This window comes from Austrofundulus limnaeus, unplaced genomic scaffold (genome assembly GCF_001266775.1).
Source record: "Austrofundulus limnaeus strain Quisiro unplaced genomic scaffold, Austrofundulus_limnaeus-1.0 Scaffold198, whole genome shotgun sequence".
In the NCBI taxonomy this organism is placed as follows: Eukaryota; Metazoa; Chordata; class Actinopteri; order Cyprinodontiformes; family Rivulidae; genus Austrofundulus; species Austrofundulus limnaeus.
The window spans coordinates 202,868-208,824 of NW_013952600.1; the positions used below are offsets into that span (position 1 = coordinate 202,868).

At 36.0% G+C, this 5,957-nt stretch overlaps 1 long non-coding RNA gene across 1 annotated transcript in view; it reads left to right on the forward strand.

The window, feature by feature from the left end:
* The window catches only part of LOC106524730 (uncharacterized), a 3,509-nt gene extending 2,323 nt beyond the window's left edge, over positions 1-1,186 (forward strand). The window contains exons 2-3 of the long non-coding RNA XR_001311030.1: positions 579-703; positions 971-1,186. This is a non-coding gene — a long non-coding RNA (uncharacterized LOC106524730). The remainder of the gene's footprint in view (positions 1-578; positions 704-970) is intronic.
* The last annotated feature ends 4,771 nt before the right edge of the window (positions 1,187-5,957 follow it).

Consider the following 5,957-nt stretch of genomic DNA (forward strand, 5'->3'; position numbering starts at 1 on the left):
GTGTTTAAGGTCAGTTGGCTGGGGTAGCTATCTTGAATCAAGCTGACTCTAAAGCTAAAATAGCTGTAGGCACATATCCATAATTACTTTGTGCAAGTTTGTTCAAAGGTTGATAAAACAATTCAGCAATAAACAAAAATATGGGCAARAAACATTATTCCATCTAATTAGACCAAACTATATACTGCAAATGGTTACAGTACAGATGATACTTTGGCTTAGGGGAAGCATTTTTTGTTTTGTTTACTGCACAACAATATAAAAATGTGTTTGATGTGTTAATCAACTGGGCAGCAGTCATGTTCTGTACCCAAGACAAATTTCCTTTGGGATTACGAAGCTATTTTTTCTTATCTTATCTTATCTTATCTTATCTTATCTTATCTTATCTTATCTTATCTTATCTTATCTTATCTTATCTTATCTTAAAAGTGTGTCCATAGAGTCAATAATTTTAATAATCTTACATTTGTCACGATTGTAAATGAATGCATGATGAACATTTGTGATGTTCAGTGTGGAAGAAAATGTGAATAGCAGCCTGAGACTCCCACTCTGAGTATCAGTGTTTCCTGCAGGTTCTCGTTAGGCGCAGCCAGCTTAACCTACTGTGCAGACCTGCAGAGCTGACACCCTGCAGCCCCAGGGGTTGACAAATGGAGGAAAAAAGGGCCTAAAGATGGATGAAGCACAATTTCCCGAGGTAACAAATGTTCCTTATGATTTATGTCCAGCTCAGGTTGCTTTATTTTTGCATAGGTACAATTCAGCAGGAAGACAGTGGTGGTGGTGGAGCGAAGCCCGGGGGCTGCTCTTTGCTGATCTCAGACATTGACAAATGGGCTATATGAGACCACCGCCATTGATWTTTACTTCATTTCTCCTCACCCGAGCACTGTCCTAACAATGTTAAGTCTACCCATCATTCTTTTGGTGTTTTTCCTCCCTTTTTTTTCAATCCAAATTACAGGTGATGCCAGGGGCCCCTTTTGCTCATCTCTCCTACAGGCCCACCTATTGGTGCCCCAGGGCAAAGGAGTCGGAGGCAGAAGGTGAGAGGAAGATGGAGAGGGGACGAGGTCAGACTGAGAGCTTCGGGCGTTTTGAAGAAACACACACTTCTGTGTTTTCACTTGTCCATCTGAAGAATCACACTCACTACATGTCTGAAGAAATAAAAAGGATTAAAAAAGCTATTGTCGTRGGTGTGATGGAAATAAATTATAATSAGAAAATCAGTTTGACTCAAGGGCAACACATWACTTATTTTAAGCTCTCATRCCAGCTGTTGTTTCTWATGTTCTAAAATACRGTCCCACTCAATTCTAAGGAAAAAWAATAGTYGTATCAGTCTTTGCAGCTTTAAAATAAACAYCTGCATTAGATTAAATCTGTTTGTTAATCTACTTAAAAAGAATGGTCACGTTTTATAGCTCAAACATGAGAGATGTAAGTTGAAACAGGAGAGGAATTTGAAGCTTCTTTAAAATAGTGAAACATCACATAATGTTGCAAGATACTTTATGTTGGTTGCTTTCATTCAAGTACATTTTATTGTTCTAGCACTTTTTTAGTGCTTCACAAGGAGCAAAACTAAAATAAATACAAACATACAATATACTGTAAGCATAAAAACATTCTATAAAACAAGTTAATATGACAAATAWAATGTCAAGTGATACATTTAGCTGTGTATAAAATCTGGACCAAGTACAAAAATACCAAGTATTTTGTACTGGACCAAGTAAAAAGGAAGGTTGTTAAAGGGAATTATAGACCAAAGAAGACATCATTGTGTCAATATAGAAAGATAAATGTGAAATGTCTTGAAAACAGAAAATAAAAATTGGGAAAACTGTAGTCAATTTCTATGGTCAAACTGTAAAACAGTCACCTAAATAAGTTGGATTTACAAACAGAAAAGCTAAAAAAAATAAATAAACATTAACACCCAAAACATACAATGCATCAGGAATGTGTTCACAGCACTTCACTTTTTCTACATTGTGTTACAACTCTATTCCAAAATGAAACTTTTTTTTGCTCAAACTTCCACACAACACCCCATAATGACAACATGATTTTTTTTTATGTTTGCAAATTTATTGAAAAACAAACAAACCGAGAAATCACATGTACTCATGTATTCACAGCCTATTTTTGATGCACCTTTGGCAACGATTTCAGCCTCAAGTCTTTTTGAACACGATGCCACAAGCTTGAGACACCTGTCTCTGGGTGGTTTCTTTACAGAACCTGTCAAGCTCTGTCAGGTTGGATAGGGAGAGTCAGTGCACAACCATTTTCAGATTTCTTCAGAGTTGTTTAATAGGATTGAAGTCTGGGCTCTGGTTGGACCCTTCAATGATCTCTTCACAGAGTTGATCTGAAATCTGTCCTTTGATGTCTTGGCTGGATGTTTTGRATTGTTGTCCTACTGACAGATAAACTGTTGCCCCAGACTGAGGTCAAGAGCATTTTGGAGCACATTTCTTTCCAGGATGTCTCTGTACATTGCTGTGGTGATATTTCCCTCTAATCTCTCACTTCCTACTGCTTAAAAAAAACATCCCCACGGCATGATGCTACCACCACCACGCTTCACTGTAGGAGTGGTATTAACCCTGTGATGAACATGATGTCTGACCTTCAATCTTTGTCCTATCAGATCAGGGAAATTTTGTTTTTCATGCTCCTTCAGGTTTATCTTCATGAGTCTTTTATTTTGGAATGGTTTTCGTCGGGCCTCTCGACCACAGGCCTGAATGGTGGATCACTGCAGAGATCGTTATCTTTCTGGAAATTTCTCCTCCCTCCACAGATGAAACAATGAATCCCTGACAGAGTGAACCACTTGGTTCTTGGTCACCTCCCCAACAAAGACCCTTCTCCACTGAGCACTCAGTTTAGATGATTGGCCTGCTCTAGGAAGAGTCTTATTGGTTTTAAGCTTCTTCCATTTAATGATGATAATGCTCACTGGGACATTCAARGCAGAGGAAATGTATTTGTAACTTTCCCCAGTTTTTTGTCTGAGGTCTACAGACAAGTCCTTTGACCTCATGCTTGGTTTGGTCTCTGACATGCACTTTAAAATGTGGGACCTTATAGAGACAGGTATGTACCTTTCCAAATCACGTTCAATCTGAATTTGCCACAGGTCAACTGCAATGAAGTGTTTTAAAACAGGGATGAGAAGTGGAATGGACCTGAGCTCAAATTTGAGCTTCAAAGCTCATTTTACAGACATTGAGCTAAAGATCAATGTTTAAAACTTTTGCTTGCAAGACAGCAGGTGATATGGATTCCTTCAGTTCATTTCAGTTGATTTTATTTATGTAGCACCAAGTCACAACCAACATCTTTCAAGCTAAAKTCATCAGACTGCATTGAATTCCTTCAAGAAATGTTACAAATTTACTGATTTGTTTGAAATCATAAATGGTCCAGGAATGATTCTAAAATAATACCAAGAAAAATTTACTTTCTCTTGTTTGCATAATCTTCACAGACGTGTTTGTGTGATTTCTACATAACTACTGTCTCACTGGTTTTTTTTATTATTTATACAGTGCACGCAAATTTGTTGGCATGCAACAAACAATAATCAATATTAACTAGAAGAACTTTGAGGTCAAGTAAATGTTCTCTCACGTTTTAACACGAGTTATATTTTTCCTGCTTTGATATTTTGACACAGTGCATGTGAGACTTAGAAGATTAGAAACGCTTATTSTACGTGGCCAGAAATCTACTCTCTGGTTACAAACCTTGGGCCCAGGTGGTCTCTCTCAGACTCACTAAGTTACTCATGTCATGAAACATAAAACCCACGATCCATATTTACTGTGACCTCATATTTCTCCTCTGCTCTTTCACCTACTTAAAAAAAACATCAGAGAGTTGTTTTCATTTAGATAAGTTTAATAGCAATATAAGCATTATAGTTTTAGATACATTTTACAGTTCTGTGGACGGTAACAGAAGGTACTAATTTCTCTGGTCTTTGGAACTAATCACCTAATTGAGAAATGGCTCCACAGAGACTGAAGTGTCAACAGGAGGGTGACAAAATGTTATAACTAATTACTGAATGGAAACCATTAACCAATGCAGCTGTTATTATAATAAATCATGCAAAAATTCTAAACAAGCTCAACTTTGAGCTGCTAATGAATTTTACCCATTTTAAACTTGTGGTGTTTGATTATTGTACAAAGTACAAACAAAAATGTTTAATTAGATATATTTATCTTTAATCATGTTTCTTGTTGTATTACTCTGTGCATTCACTAATTCGCATTAAAGCCAAAGACATGATGCATAGTGTTTTTTATAGGTATGAATATATTGGAACAAAACTTAACTGTGTTTTGTTCATCATAAGTTTTGGGCAAGTCATTTAAAAATTGTAGTTTTAAAAGTTAAACACAACATTTGTCATTGAACCGGACCCACTTCCTGCCTAACCAATGGCCCCAGGCATCACAAATATAACAACAATGACAAACGACATGTTTACATTTGTGTTCCAGACTCCACTTTTTTGACTACATCAAAATCGATGTTTTCAATAAACAGACGAGGCTGATGAGCAATAAAATTGACCTTGAATAGAGCAAAACAAAAGCATTATTTCACCATTCAGAATTATGTCAACCCCTTTGGATGTTTATGAGTATCTTTACCCTCAAAGTCTGTAATTTTTACTTTAAGACTCTGAGACATCAAACATATTTTAAGCTGAGTTTTACAAAAACAAATCCATAAGATTTGAAAAAATAAAATTGGGAGATTTCTCTTTAYGTCTGTATACCTGCAAAATGGGGAAAAAATTGTGGACAGTCCACACAGCTTGACATGTAYGGCCAGTAGTAGTGGAATGTGACAGAAAGTAAAAAATTCCCCTTCATGATCAGTCCACAACAAGGATTTAGTTTTTGTTCTTGAATTTACCATGAATCTTCTTTTTCTTGTGTTTACCATTTGAACCAGCATGCTCCGTGTCTTCTTTCTCGTTTCTGATATTAATTTCCATGTCAGTGTCACAGCGCCACACATACAGGCCTGGCATAGTTACTACAGTGTTTGGTTTATTTTCTGCTTCAGTTTGGATAAAAACATTTCTAAAAACAGGGTTGAGTGAACAAAGAAAATGATCYCTTTGAAAAGACAGCGACCCCGTGTAAATGAGACCTCAGTTCATGCTGGGGTGATGATCAGTGACATGAAGGTAACTTGGTTTTCTCCACTAAATACATCTAAATATATGAGGCTGCAGTCTCTGTCACCTGGATAAAAATAATATCAGCACAATTAATTAAATACATGGAGCCAGTTTTGCAGTTACTAGAGTAGTAATACACAATACAGCCTAGTATGTACCTTGTACTTAGTACAAGTGCATGTCCTGTAGATATTTTGCAGTCCCACTGCATCAGCTTATACTGGTTTGTGTTTTCATGTAAATTATCAGGTAACAAGTCAAATGTTACTGCTGTAAATGTGAAAAATAAAGTTAAAAACAACTGACAGAATTGTGAAGGTTTCTAGAAGACTTTTAACACAAATCAGTATGATTATTTTTAAATTAGCCAAATCTGCTTTGGAAGAGAGACTACCACCATCACACCAATGTAGTCCAAACAAAGTCACTTCCATAACTTATTTAGCTATCATTGAGCAAATGCAGTTGAAATAATAAAATAAATGATAGTGTTTTATGCTCATTCTATTTTATACACCTTTACACTTATTAATTTTGCATCATGCCAGCTGAAATTAAGAGGGAAAGATGTTACAATTTGAAAGGATTTGAAATGTTTATAAAACCAAAACTTCAAATAAACTTGAAAGATAGATGTACCTCAGTTCAAGGAGTAAGATTGTGGAATAACTTGGACAGCAATTATATTTCCATTAATTTATTTGGTAAAATGATAAAAGTGAAATTGTTA